The sequence below is a fragment of the Acomys minous genome, assembly GCF_964271855.1.
Source record: "Acomys minous genome assembly, chromosome: 12".
NCBI lineage: Eukaryota > Metazoa > Chordata > Mammalia > Rodentia > Muridae > Acomys > Acomys minous.
Genome location: NC_140493.1, coordinates 89,919,281 through 89,933,532, shown reverse-complemented (window position 1 = coordinate 89,933,532; position 14,252 = coordinate 89,919,281). Strand labels below are relative to the sequence as shown.

The 14,252-nt window shown below is 49.4% G+C and overlaps 1 protein-coding gene across 3 annotated transcripts in view; it reads right to left on the bottom strand.

The window, feature by feature from the left end:
* Nucleotides 1–14,252, bottom strand: part of ARHGAP23 (Rho GTPase activating protein 23) — a 331,343-nt gene that overhangs the window by 149,109 nt on the left and 167,982 nt on the right. The gene's annotated exons all lie outside the window — the stretch shown is intronic.

The window sequence follows — 14,252 nt, the reverse complement described above, 5'->3', positions numbered from 1 at the left end:
GTGTTCTTAACTACTGAGCCATCTCTCCAGCCCCCTGTGGTGGGTTTTTTTGTTGTTGTTTTTCCTTCTGAGGCACCATCTACTTACATTGCCTCCCCAGTGCTGGGATTAAAGGTGTGTGCCACACCAAGAAGAGACTTGATACCCTATGAGCATATAAAGGGGGAGGAGGTCCCCCTCAGTCACAGTCATAGAGGAGGGGAGTAAGGGGAAAATGGGAGGGAGGGAGGAATGGGAGGATACAAGGGATGGGATAACCATTGAGATGTAATATGAATAAATTAATTTAAAAATTCAAAAAAAAAAAGCGTGCACCACCTTGCCAGGCTTAGTCATTGATTTCAAGAAAGGCCTGGTCTAAGAATTATATTAAACTTCTGAAAAACTAGGGGTAGAACCAACATTATCTTTTTGTTGTTGTTGTTGTTGCTTGTTTTTTGAGACAGTATCTTGTACAAGAGTGGTATTGTACATCTGTGTTCTACAGCTGCTCTTTGTTGGCTCAGTTTTCTTAACCAATATATTTTATTACAATTTATTAACTGAGCCAGATGTGGTGGCGCACGCCTTTAATCCCAGCACTTGGGAGGCAGAGGCAAGTGGATCGCTGTGAGTTTGAGGCCAGCCTGGTCTACAAAGTGAGTCCAGGACAGCCAAGGCTACACAGAGAGACCCTGTCTTGAAAAACAAAAAACAAACCAATTTATTAACCAAGCGTACATCACTTATAACCTGACTAACCAAAACAATATGAAAAGAGGGTTAACGAACACCATAACAAAACCATAAGGATATCAGTTCTGAGGAACGATTCTCCTAGCGTAATCAGCAGGATTTCTTCTGCTGGAACCTGTAGTAACCAGAACCCAGAACCTCAGCAGGAGCCAAAGCCCCGAAGCCTTCCCTCGAGTGGTTTTCTCTAGGAGCGTATCGAAGTGGAGCGATGAACAGTCAAAACTATCCCAAGTCTCCAAAAAGCCCTGCCTCCAGTTCTGGGTTCATTTATATATCTCCGCCCAGAGTCTGTTCACGGGATCTTTTCAGCCGGCAACAATGACACTCCTGCATGAGGTGGTCGGTTCTCTAGTGGATTAGCCTCACCTGTTCTCTCACAAGAGCGTTTGATCCCACACTTGGGATCATGAAAAACAGGTTTATTTCTCCTTCAGCTCTTTCTTTCTTTTTTCCAAGACAGGGTTTCTTTGTGTTGCCTGGAACTCACTCTGTACACTAGGCTGGGATCTGCCTGCCTCTGCTGGGATTATAGGCGTGTGCCACCACCGCCCGGTGACAAGCACTTTTATATTGAGTATCTTGCTGACTCGGGACTTGAACTTCTTAATCTTGTTTTCACATCAGTACAGAGGAAGAAGTGTACCCACGCCACAGGCCTGTGGTTAGGACTAAATTAGCCATGCATCTTAGTGCCTTCCGCAGGGCCTTAGGAGGCTCTAGCACCCAGGGCTCCCTTCTGCCAGCCTTTCTAGGAAAATCTCTTTAAATGCAGCCCCATCCTGACCTTAGCTCACATCTCCACAGGGACCTTTTTGTTCTCATAGGTCTCCGTGTCCCCAGTCAGGAGAGATGCCACTGTCAGGCAGTTGGAGGAGGACAAGGTCTTGGTGCCTGGTGACTGGAACACAGTTCCCTCCCCCAGTTCCGCCTGTCCCAGGCTGTTGCCTCCCATCCCAACCCACAGCCACATGCATTTTCTGAATCATGTTACTGGAGTGTGTGTGTGTGTGGGGGGGGAGCTGGAGAGACGGCTCCGTGGTTTAGGGTGCTTAGTGTGTTTGCACAGAACTTGGGTTTGGCTCTTGGTTCACAGCTGTCTGCACCTCCAGTTTAGGGAATCTGATGCTTCCAAGGGCTCCAGCACGTGCATGGAGCATATGCCGTCATTCAGACTTGAACTTAAATATATTGTTAAAGATGTAAAGCCTGAGCTGGGTGTGGTGGCGCACGCCTTTAATCCCAGCACTCGGGAGGCAGAGGTAGGTGGATCGCTGTGAGTTCGAGGCCAGCCTGGTCTACAAAGCAAGTCCAGGACAGCCAAGGCTACACAGAGAAACCCTGTCTCAAGAAAACCAAAAAACCAAAAAATAAGAAAATAAAAAATTAGAGCCTTCTGGGGCCGGAGAGATGGTTCAGTGGTTTAGAGCACCGCTTGCTCTTCCAGAGGTCCTGAGTTCAATTCCCAGTAACCACATGATGGCTCACAACCATCTGTAATGTGATCTGATGCCCTCTTCTGCAGATAAAACGCTCATATACAATAAATAAATAAATAAATAAATAAATAAATAAATAAATCTTAAAAAATAAAATTAGAGCCTTCAAGAGTCCACCTGCAAGGCACACCCAAAGCTTGTAGCTGGTCACACACACACACACACACACACACACACCTTCTCTATTCTCACTAGCCTCTTCTGCTGCCACCCCTTTGCCTAGGTCTTTTTCACCCTATCTCTGCTGACTGCAGCACACCCCAGGGGCCCTGACTTTTCCAATGTGCTCCCTGGCTTCTTTTCTGCCCAGAAGACACTTGCCTGCCTTCTACAACCCAGTCAGATACCAGTCACCCCGCCCTCTCCCTGAGGACTGTTTACTCTTCCTTCAGTGCCCCGCAGTCACGGTCACGCCCCAGCACCCAGCTGTTCCACTTCTACTCCCCTGGAACTTGTACAGACAGGACTGGTCTCCTGTCCTTCCCATCCTGGCTACCGGGTGCTTGCACAGTATCTTCCGAGGCCCCTGGTGAGTCTTCACCGGCCCCCCAGTCTGGGCTCTGAGCCCCAGAGGCAGCAGGTGTAGCCTCATCCGGCGGCGGCGGGAAGCCTCTGGCTCCACCCTGCTTGGCTGTAGAAGCAGCTTTAGTACAGATGGGGATGTCGAAAATATCTGTGACATATTCCAAACTGGCCTACTTTCCTATCACGAGAGTCTGAGATAGAGACGGGGAGAGGACAAGTGAGACGGGCGTTTGGGATTTGCCCCCTCCCTCCCTAGCTCAGGTGTGAGACAGAGGACAGACTCATTGGTTTTCCGGTTTCTCTGCAGGCTCCGGCCTTCTGGGCCTTTGGGGCTAGGGCTGCTGGGGGGCGGTGAGTGGCACTGCGAAGTAAAAAGTGTTATAGGTTTGAGGGAGTGGGAAGAAAGACAAAAGGACAAAAACAGAGTCCTGGGGCCTGCCCAGGAAGCTTCTAGCTCAAAAGGAGGGCCCTGGCAGTCACCTCCTAGGACATGGCATGGGGACCCGGGACCAATCCTGGCTCTCCAGTGAGGCCTTGGATGGGCCTTGAACTTCTCTAGGTTTCTGGTTGTTGTTGTTGTTTTAAAATCAGCAAACGAGTTGCTCATAATTCTTGCTTTCCTTTCTGCAAGCAAGGTAGGAGGTGGGTGGCTCTGAGGATGCTAAATTCTAGGCCTTTCTTTCCTAATCCAGCTCTTGACCTTTTGCCCCAGGGGCTACTAGGCTCACCTGCTCCTGGGCCCCGCCTCCCAGCAGGCCCGCCTGGGTCTCTACCCTTAATCCTCAGGTTAATGAGCTCCTTGCAAAGAGTCCTCTGGAGTCCCCCCCCCCCCCGCCGCAGCGGCTGCATCGTCACTCCTTCACTGCCGGGAAGTTCACACTCCAAGCTAATTTCAGTTTCTCTTGCTGACACAAAAGCCCTTGGGTGTTCTGCTTGCCTCCTTCCCACACGAGGCAGTTGTTATTTCAGTTTCTCTCTCTGCAGGATAGATGAGCCCTCTGCTGCTTCGCAGGGTGGGCAGGATCCTGGAAGCGCTCCGTCCCCCCCCACCCCCCCCCACCCCCGCCCAGCTCTCATGAAGCTGGGGTTTTTCCAGCTTTCATAGACACCAGTATGATGTAGGTGGCCCCAAAGAAAGACTGAGGATGTGTGTACCTTGGTGGTATTTTGGTGCAAGGCTCTGGGTTCAAGCCGAAGCGCGCGCACGCACACACACACACGTGTTGGGGATGGAGAGATGGCTCAGCCTTTAAGAGAGCTTGCTCTTCCAGAGGACCCAGGTTTGAGTCCCAGCACCTACACAACAGCTCACGGCTGTCTGTAACTCCAGTTCCAGAGAGGGTCTAACACCTTTTTCTGGCCTTCTTAGGCACCAGGCATTCAAGTGTTATACAGTATATGGACACATGCAGGCAAAACACCATGTAGGTACAATAAAATTTGTAACTTAAAAAAAAAATCTGACGCAAGGATGACATGCAAATTCGTGAAGCGATCCATACTTTAAAAAAAATTATTTTTTTATTTTTTATTTTTTTGAGCCAGGCAGTGGTGGCAGGACAGCCAGGGAAACACAGAGAAACCCTGTCTCAAAACAAAAAACAAAAAACAAAAAAAAAAAAACAAAACTGGGGCTGGAGAGGTGGCTCAGAGGTTAAGAGCACTGACTGTTCTTCCAAAGGTCCTGAGTTCAGTTCCCAGCAACCACATGATGGCTCATAGCTCTCTGCAATGGGATCTGGTGCCCTCTTATGGCCTGTTGGCTCACATGCAGGCTGAATACTGTATAAATAATAAATAAATAAATAAATCTTAAACAAAACAAAACCAAGCAATCAATCAAACAAAATATAATGGCCAAATTAGTGAACCCCTGCATGGCTCAGAGTTGACTACTTCTGGGACAGGACCTGGGTGGCTGCAGACAGGCAAGACAGGGAAACTGACTTTTTACTGTAACCCTTTAAAACTTTTTTTTTTGAATGTTTAAACTTTTTTCATTAATCAATTATTTTTTTAGACAGGGCCTCACTGTGTAGCCATGGCTAGACTGGAACTCACTATGTAGCTGAGAGTGACCTTAAACATCTAATCCTCCTGCCTCCACATCTCTGATGTGAGTGGTGCCAGTGTGTGGTTTTTCCATCTCACTGTTTGAATTTTATGTCATACACCACATGCAACACGATTTCCTATTCAACAAATATGAAAAAAAAAAACCAACCCCAAACCGTGGCCAGAACCCACCTAGTACAATGCTGGGTGCTCTGGAGGGTGGAGAGGCCAGAGGGGCCCAGGGGAGCAAAGCTCTGGCCCATCTAAAGTTGGAAGGATGGCAAGAAGTGAGGCAGGGTACTGGTGAGATGGCTCAGTGGTTAAGAGCACTGGCTACTCTCACAGGGGACCCACAGAGCAGCTCACAACCTCCTGTAACTACTTCCAGGGGATCTGATCACCAAGGGCACCTGGCACACTTGTGTACATACATACATGAAGGTGAAACATACACATTAAAAAAGTGAAATAGCCGGGCGTGGTGGCGCACGCCTTTAATCCCAGCACTTGGGAGGCAGAGGCAGGCGGATAGCTGTGAGTTCGAGGCCAGCCTGGTCTACAAAGCGAGTCCAGGGCAGCCATGGCTACACAGAGAGACCCTGTCTTGAAAAACCAAACCAAAAAAAAAAAAACCCCACAAAACCAAAAAATATATAAATAAATAAAAAAGGAGAAGGAGGAGGAAGAGGAGGAAGAGGAGGAGAAAGAAAGAAAAAGAAGAAAGAAAGAAAGAAAGAAAGAAAGAAAAAGAAGAAGAAGAAGAAGAAGCAGCAGCAGCAGCAGAAGATGATTAAGTGGGTTTTCCAAGAGCCCACGAGGGAACTGTAGCTAGAACACTTTGTCTGTGTTTTTGAGGAGAAGGGCTTCCTGGAGGAAATGGAATCTGAGCTGGCCTCAGAGTGGGAGTCGGGTGTCCACAGGTGCAGCAGGAGGAGGAAAGGACAAGCCCACACTGGGGAACTGTATTGGGCAGAGGCCTGGACTATGAAGGGAGGGTACAGGATGTGCGCTCATGTTCAGTGTCGCAAGAGGCGATCAGATATAAGGCTGGCAAGATTACGCCAGATCTGTAGGGTGGGCCTTCAGGCCCTGGGATTGCTCCGCCTATGCCGTTTGCACTCCCCTGGTTGCTTTACCATAGTTCTGAGGGCGGCAGCCTATGAAGCAGGGCTCTGCACACCTTTTTGGGTTCAGCTAATTCTCTTAAGTATTTACTGAACACAGTGAAACACTGAAATACTTATATAGACTTACTGGTTGATACTGATTTATCATGTATGTATGTATGTATGTATGTATGTATGTATGTATGTATTAAGATAAGGTCTCATTGTAGCCTAGGCTGACTTCCAGCTTGCTTTGTAGCCCAGGATGATTTAGAAGTTCTGATCCTCCTTCTTCGACTTCCCCCATGCCCCATGCCACCATTTTTTTTTTCTTTTTCTGAGACAGGGTTTCTCTGTGTAGCCCTGGCAGTCCTGGACTTGCTTTGTAGACCAAGCTGGCCTCGAACTCAGAGATCCGTCTGCCTCTGCCTCCCAAGTACTGGGATTAAAGGGATGCACCACTATGCCCAGCCATTTTTTTTTTTTAAAGACAAGATCTTGTTATGTTGCCAGGCTGTCTTCAAACTCTCAATCCTCCGGCATAAACGTCCCCAATACCGCCATATCCCACTGGTCATTGACCTTTTATAAAAGATATCATCAGAGCAGGGAGTCAGTTCAGCAGGTAAGAGTGGCTGTGACTGAAGCATGAGGCCCCAGGTTCAAATCCTCAGCACCCATGTAAAAAGTCCAGTGTGGCACCTTCTAAGTCTGTAGCCCCAGCTCAGTGGAGTGGGGGCATGGGTAGAGAAAGCAAGCTCTTTTGGGGCTTGATGACCCCGGCCTAGATCCAGATTCAGGTAGAGACCCTTTCGTAAGGGAATGAGAGAGTGACGGAGCAAGACAAACTATATCTCTCCTCTGGCTTTTGTACATGCTCACAGGCAGGTGCATCTGCACACACGTATGTGCACACACACACACACACACACACACACACACACATACACACACACAGAACAAAAATTGAAAAGTAATAAATAGCCGAGCGTGGTGGTACACACCTTTAATCCCAGCACTCGGGAGTCAGAGGCAGGCGGATCGCTGTGAGTTCGAGGCCAGCCTGGTCTACAAAGTGAGTCCAGGATGGCCAAGGCCACACAGAGAAATCCTGTCTCGAAAAAGCCAAAAAAAAAAAAAAAAAAAAGTAATAAATAGATACTGGAGAGAGGACTCCATGGTTAAAAGCACTGGCTACTCTTCTAAAGGACTCGGGTTCAATTTCCAGCACCCACACAGCCTCTCCCAGTTGTCTGCAACTCCAGTTTCAGGGGATCTGACACTTTCTCATAGACACAAAGGCAGGCAAAACACCAATGAACATAAAATAAAAATAAAATCTTTGTTGTTGTTGTTTCTCAAGACAGGGTTTCTCTGTGTAGTCTTGGCTGTCCTGGACTCCCTTTGTAGACCAGGCTGGCATCAGACTCACAGAGATCCACCTGCCTCTGCCTCCCGAGTTCTGGGATTAAAGGTGTGCACCACCTCACCGGGCAAGAATGATTTTTTTGAAAGTAGGAAAGCAGGCTATTACAAAGACACAGACGTAGAGCTGCATGGGTGAGGCATGGGGAGGGGCACAGAACTCCCACATACTCTTCTGGGGCCATCCCTCAGCAACCTCCGCATGTCTGGCTATCCAGAAGCTCCCCAAACCCTGCCCTTCTGGGTTTTCCGTGGAGATCTCATTGCATAACTGTGATGGCAGGAGGGAAGGCAGCCAAAGGCTTGCATTGATATCCTTCAGCATTCCTCCCCGGTGTGGGTCAGGAAACTTCCAGCATGCAGGATGCTCTTGTGAGCTGCTTCTGGGCAAGTGTAAAACAGAGAAGTTCTCTGTGGCAACTGAAGGTGAGGAAGGTTAGAGTTGCTAGCAGCTACCATGCGGAAGGAAACTCTAGCTTGTATGGTCTGCCTTGAGGACGGAGGCATGAGGCAGGAACAAAAGCAAAACCAAGGACAGCACATACACACACACACACACACACACACACACACACACACACACACACACACAGAGCCACAGCAGTGCTTTTCAATCTCTCTGTGATAAAGGGGCTTGCTTTTTAAGTTTCCAAATGGCTGTGCATCATGTTTTTGTAGAATAGCAAAAGCAGTCACGCGCTTCAATGTCAAACGCTGTCATGGTTTTTCAAGGTTATTCTCAGTTTCTGCCTTCTTGTCAAACAGCAGCTAGGCTAGCCCTGACCCACAGACCTTACTTGGAGTGGCTGTGCCCTAGGGGGGGGTGGTCCTTGGATGGGCTACAGAGGTCAGAAGGGCCTGGGCATTTGTTATAGATGAGCATACGTGTTCATTTGTCTGGGAAGAGGGTGAGAGAGAAACTTGTGTCAGAACCTCAGAGAGCTGAGGGTCTTTAAATCCCTTCTATAGAGGGGGGTGGGAGCAGTGTACCTGTGTGGATCATTCTGGAAGGCCTTGTGCCACCAGCTCCCTACCTGACAGCCCGGGGCCTAACAATTGGGAAAGGACATAGCTTACGAGCAGTGTGAAAACCCAAAGAACGGAGTCTTAGCTTAGTGTCGATTGCAATAATCAGAGGGTTTGTCTATTTGTCTGCTTGTTTGAGACAGGGCTTCTCTCTGTGTAGCCCTGGTTGTCGTGGGAGCTGTAGACCAGGCTGGCCTCGAACTCTCAGAGATCCACCTGCCTCCGCCTCCCGAGTGCTCGGGATTAAAGGTGTGTGCCACCTGCCACCACTGACCCAGTTGTTCTGTTCGGTTTGGTTTTTATTTTGCAGTGCTGGGAATAGTACCCAGGTTCTTGCTTGCACTCAAGCTGCACACCCAGCCCTTTAAATTTTTTTCCGTTTGTTAATTTTGAGGAGCGAGGCATGGTGGTGCACTCCTGTAATCCTAGCACTTAGGAGGAAAAGGCAAGAGGATCAGAAGGTCAAGGCCACCTTCAACTACATAGGGAATTATTTTACATTTACTTATTTGTGTGTGGGTATGTGTGTGAGTGTGGCATGGTGTGTGTGTGTGTGGAAGGCAGAGGGAAGCTTGCAGGAATTGGTTTTCTCTTTCTACCTTGTCTGTTCTAGGGACTGAAGTCAGGGTTTGGTGCCCAGCACTTTTACCACTGAGTTATCCTCCTGGCCTCAAGAATTTTAAGACAAGATCTTGGCCTGCAGAGTTGGCTTAGTACTTGCTACTTTTCCAGAGAACCTGAGTTCAGTTCTCAGCATCTATATAGTGGCTTCCAACTGTCTATAACTCCAATTCTAGGGGATTCAATACGCTCTTGGGGTCTCCACCCAGACTAGGCAAAATATACATGCACATAAGATTTTTATTAAAAAATAAATAAAAGGGGCTGGAGAGATGGTTCAGAGGTTAAGGGCACTGACTGCTTTTTCAAAGATCCTGAGTTCAATTCGCAGGAACCACATGGTGGCTCACAACCATCTATAATGTGATCAGTTGCCCTCCTCTGTACATGCAGGCAGAGCACTGTACACATAATAATAAACAAATCTTTAAAAATAAATAAATAAAATAAAAGATAGACAGTGGTGGCACATGCCTTTAACCCTAGCACTAGGGAGGCAGGCAGATCTCTGAGTTTGAGGCAGGCAGATCTCTAAGTTTGAGGCCAGCCTGGTCTACAGAGCAAGTTTCAGGATAGCCAGGGCTACACAGGGAAACCCTGTCTCACCCCCCCCACCTCCCCCTCACCGCCCCCCCCCGCATCCCCCTCACCCCCCCACTTCCCCCTCATCCCCCCCCCCACCTCGGCAAGAAAGAACAGCTTTGCTAGTTGTCCAACACGTGGTTCCTGGGAATTGAACTTACAACCTTTGGAACAGCAGTCAGCGCTCTTAACCTCTGAGCCATCTCTCCAGCCCTGCCATAAGGCTTTTTAGAAATCAAATTAAGCCTTTAATCCCAGCACTCGGAATGCAGAGGTAGGCAGATCTCTGTGAGTTCGAGGCCAGCCTTGTCTACAGAGTGAGTTCCAGGACAGCCAGAGCTGCACAGAGAAACCCCATCTTGAAAACCAAAATCAAACCAAAACAAAAAAATCAAATAAAAAACACTTACAATGATTTTGGATTTATTATCCTATCTTGTGTGTATGTGTGTGGCCTGAGTATTTGTGAACTGTGTGCATGGTGTCTGTGGAAACCAGAAGAGGGCATCAGATCCCCAGGTGCTGAAACTCCAGGGGACTTTCAGTCACCACGTGGGAGCTGGGGATCAAACCCAAGTCCCCTGCAAGAGCAGTGAGTGCTCTTAGTAATGGAGTCATATCTCCAGCCCCCTTTTATTTTTTTGTGTTTGTGAGTGTGTGAGTGTGCATGTGTGTGTACCACAGTGCATGTGTGAGAATCAGAAAGCATCTGGTAGGAATCACCATGTGGGTTCTGGAGAGCAAACGCAGGCGGCCAGGCTTAGTGGCAAGCCTTTTTACCTATTAGGCTACCTCGAAAGCCCAAAAGGGTTTTAAAGCTATCTTCGGAGCACAGTGACAAGGCTTCGGTGGGCCTGCTGCTGCTGCTGGGGCAGATGGTAGGAAGTTCGCTGAAATTCGAAGCTGAGCTTCTCAGTGCGGATCCGCGCATGCCACCTGCTCAGGAAGGCGCAGGTCCCCTCGAGGGAGGATCCCAGCCTGGTAGAGAAGGAGACTTTGGGAGAGGTGGCCTAGCTGCAGACACAGCAGCAGCCTGGGGATGGTCAACCATCATCTGAGACTTTAGAGCAGGTATCTGCTGTCTCTGGGCAGAGAGGGAGCTTGTGACCTGTGGGCATAAGCACTTGTTTCCAAAGTAGGTAAAAGAAATGTTGAGAGGCTGAGACGGAGGCAAGTGGATCTCTCTGAGTTCTAGGCCAGCCTGGTTTACAAAGTGAATTCCAGACCAGCTTGGGCTACAATGTCAGAGGAACCTTGCCTCAAAAAAGAAAAAATAAAAAGAAAGAAAGAAGAGAGACAGACACAGACACACACACACAGACACACACACACACACAGACACACACACACACACACACACACACACACACACACACACACACACACACAGATAGACAGAGACACACAGAGAGACAGAGGCGGACAGAGAGGCAGAGAGACTCTGGAGCCCAGGCTGGCCTTGAGTTCATTATGTAGCTAGCCATGGTGACCCTGAATTCCTTATACTGTTTGTCCTGCTCTTACCTCCTAAGTGCTGGAATGGCAGGTGTTTTCCACCACAGCCAACTATCCTTTCATTTTTTTATTGAGGTGCAATTCACATAACATAAAAGCGGGAACTCTAAAGTGAACAACTGCCAGGGTCGGGGGAGATGGAATAAAAAAAAAAAAAAAAAAAAAAGGACTCCGCTCCGAGGAGACTCCTACCTAGTGGGGGTGGGGGTGGGGGGTGGGGAGGAATGCAGAAGTCAGCATTCGAATTCACAATAACTTTATGCCTACAGGATGCTGGGTGAACCCTGCTTCCATCTTGTCTCCCAACACTGGGAAGCCAGACCTACTGGACAATTGTCCCCACCTTTGCCTTCCTACAGGCATTGTCTATAGATGCACCCACTGGGAATCGTTCCTGTGAAAGGATTCATCCAACAGGCAACTATGGTGTCTGGCTCCTTCCCCGTAGCATATGTCCCAGGCTCGGCCAACTCCATTCCTCTTTTGGGTGCAACAGAGGTCCCACTCCACAGACATAGCACAACCTGTTTGCCTACTCACCCAGCCCACAGCAAGAAGACATGGGCCGCGCAATCGTTTTCACGAGGAGGGAACCGCCGTCTGACTTTCCATCCACGGCTGCTGAATGCTTTTCATTCCCACCAGCAATGCCCAAGAGGCCCATCTGCCTTCACTATTAAACTAGTGGTGAGGGCCGGGCATGGTGGCACATGCCTTTAATCCTAGCGCTCTGGAAGGCAGAGGCAGGTGGATCGCAGTGAGTTCGAGGCCAGCCTGGTCTACAAAGCGAGTACAGGACAGTCAAGGCTAACACAGAGAAACCCTGTCTTGAAAAACAAAACAAAAAACAAACAAAATAAACAGGTGGTGGCTGTGACCTTGGAGATCAAAGACAGGACCAGCAGGTGCCAGCATGTGTGACAAGCTCAGTAGCTCTGCCCCATCCCCTCACCCCACCCTAGGCCCCCGAAGATGCTGACTGGACCCCCTCATTTATCTCCCTCACTCATCAAGACATAAAGCCCAGATGGCCAGATCCAGAACCCCCCAGCCCAGCGAGGTGTGACCCTCCAGGAGCTGAGTTTGTGGCCCACCTGCTCCCTATTGGCTCATAATACATATTTTCTTTTCTTTTCTTTTTTTGTGTGCATTAGTATGAATGTGTCAGAGCCCTTGGTACTGGCGTTACAGATAGGTGTGAGCTGCCATGTGGGTGCTGGGAATCGAACCCAGGTCCTTTGGAAGAGTAGCCAGTGCTCTTAACCACCGAGCCGTCTCTCCAGCCCCAAGAAAGGTTTTCTTAAGGTCAGATACAGGTTGCCTTCCGTTCTTCCTTCCTTGGGCCCCTCTTCTCTTATCACACGCTTTCTCTCCTTCCCTCTTCCTCATGCCTCCTCACCCGGACACCCTTTCTTTCCTTTTCTCCACTCCTCTGTTCTACATCCTCTCTTCCTTTCATCTTTCATCTCCTCCTCCTATTAAAATTCATTTAGGCCTCTTCTCCCATGGTCCTTCCTTCCTTCTTTTCTTCCCCCCCTCCTGCCTTCTTCCCTTCTTCTTCTTTTTTTATTGGCAAAGTCTTATTATACATTCCAGGCTGCCCTCAAACGAATTGCTTAGCTCAGGCTGGCCTTACACTCTTGGTCCGTCTTCCTCAGCCTCCTCCTGGGTAACTGAGATTACAAGTTTCCCTGACTTCATGTCCAGCTCAAGGCAACCTGGGGACAGAGTGAGGGAAGAGAGCTGCAGGTGCTTATGACTGCACACGCACACACACACACACACACACACACACACACACACACACACACACACACCCATCTAGGCCCCAGGAGATCTTGGGAAACCCTCTTTTTTCTTATTGCCTGTAGGACAGGAATGGGCCTGGCACGCAACAGGCTTTCAGGAGACCCCTCCCCTGTCTCTCAGAGGGGTTAAAGGTTAGGGAGGCAGGGATGGCCAAGGATGCTCAGGGCAGAAGGAAGTTGCTCTGGTGGTGAGAGGAAAGCGAAGGGATTCGCTAGAGCTAGGAAGGCCTCTTAGACACTCCCCATGTGGGCCAGACCCTGCCAGGACTTGCCTCTGCGGGCAAGCCTTAAGCTGGGAGAACCAGGAGGCAGTCACCATCCTACTCGCTCTGCAAGTGTGTTCCTGGACCTGCAGCCCTTCTCCCGAGAGCGAGCGAGAGCTAGAAATGCACACCCCACCCCCTCTATTGACTCTGAAACTTAGGGGACAGCATCTCTCTTCCAAAAGCCCTCCAGGGGCTCTGCTTTTCCATGCAGTTTGCACCAACCTCCTTTGAAGAGGGAGATGCTGCGGCAGCCACAAGGAGAGTTCCCAGCCTGAAGGGAAAAGCTTTGGTTCCTCGCTTTGGGACAGAGAAGCTGGAGCCCCGGGGCTCTGAGAATGCTCTCCACTCCGTTGTGGGGGCTGGGAGGGTGACCGGCGGCAGCGCTGAGGGTCTGCGAGGTGGGGGGCGGGGCTCAGAGAACCCCTTCCACTTTTTCCCTCCATTCTTCTGAAAGCAGCTTGATGTGCTAATGAAGGCATGAATTATTGAGCACCATTTGCATTCGTTACAATAACAGGCAGGGGGAGGTGGGGGGGGGTGGAACCGGACCTGAGGGAATCAAGAGAATCTTTGGAAATTTACAGCCATTTACTGCTTGCTCTCCTGCGGAGTGAGAGTGAGGGTGCAGATGAAGGAATGTGAGGGGAGAGGTCCCCAGATGCAAGCCTGGCTGAGGGGCAGTGCCTTCCTCCGCCTCCGCTGCCCCACCTCATCCACCACCTCAGTGCACGGTCACTGCTTTTTGTTTTTGGCTTTGCGATGGCTCTAGGGGACTCATAAAATGCCCTGGCCAGGTAAATGGGGAGATGGGGCATTCTAAGGAAACCTCAAGCAGATGCTTAAAAGTACAGAACGGGTGGTTTTGGGGGGGTTCACCCTTGATTTCCATATCACCCAATTTACTATGCTGTATGCTGGCCCTTAGAGCTCCTTTGCACTTTTTTTTTTTTTTTTGGTTTTTTCCCAAGACAGGGTTTCTCAGTGTAGCCTTGGCTATCCTGGACTCGCTTTGTAGGCCAGGCTGGTCTCGAACTCATATCAATCCGCCTGCCCCTGCCTCTGGAGCGCTGAGGTTAAAGGCGTCCTTTGTGC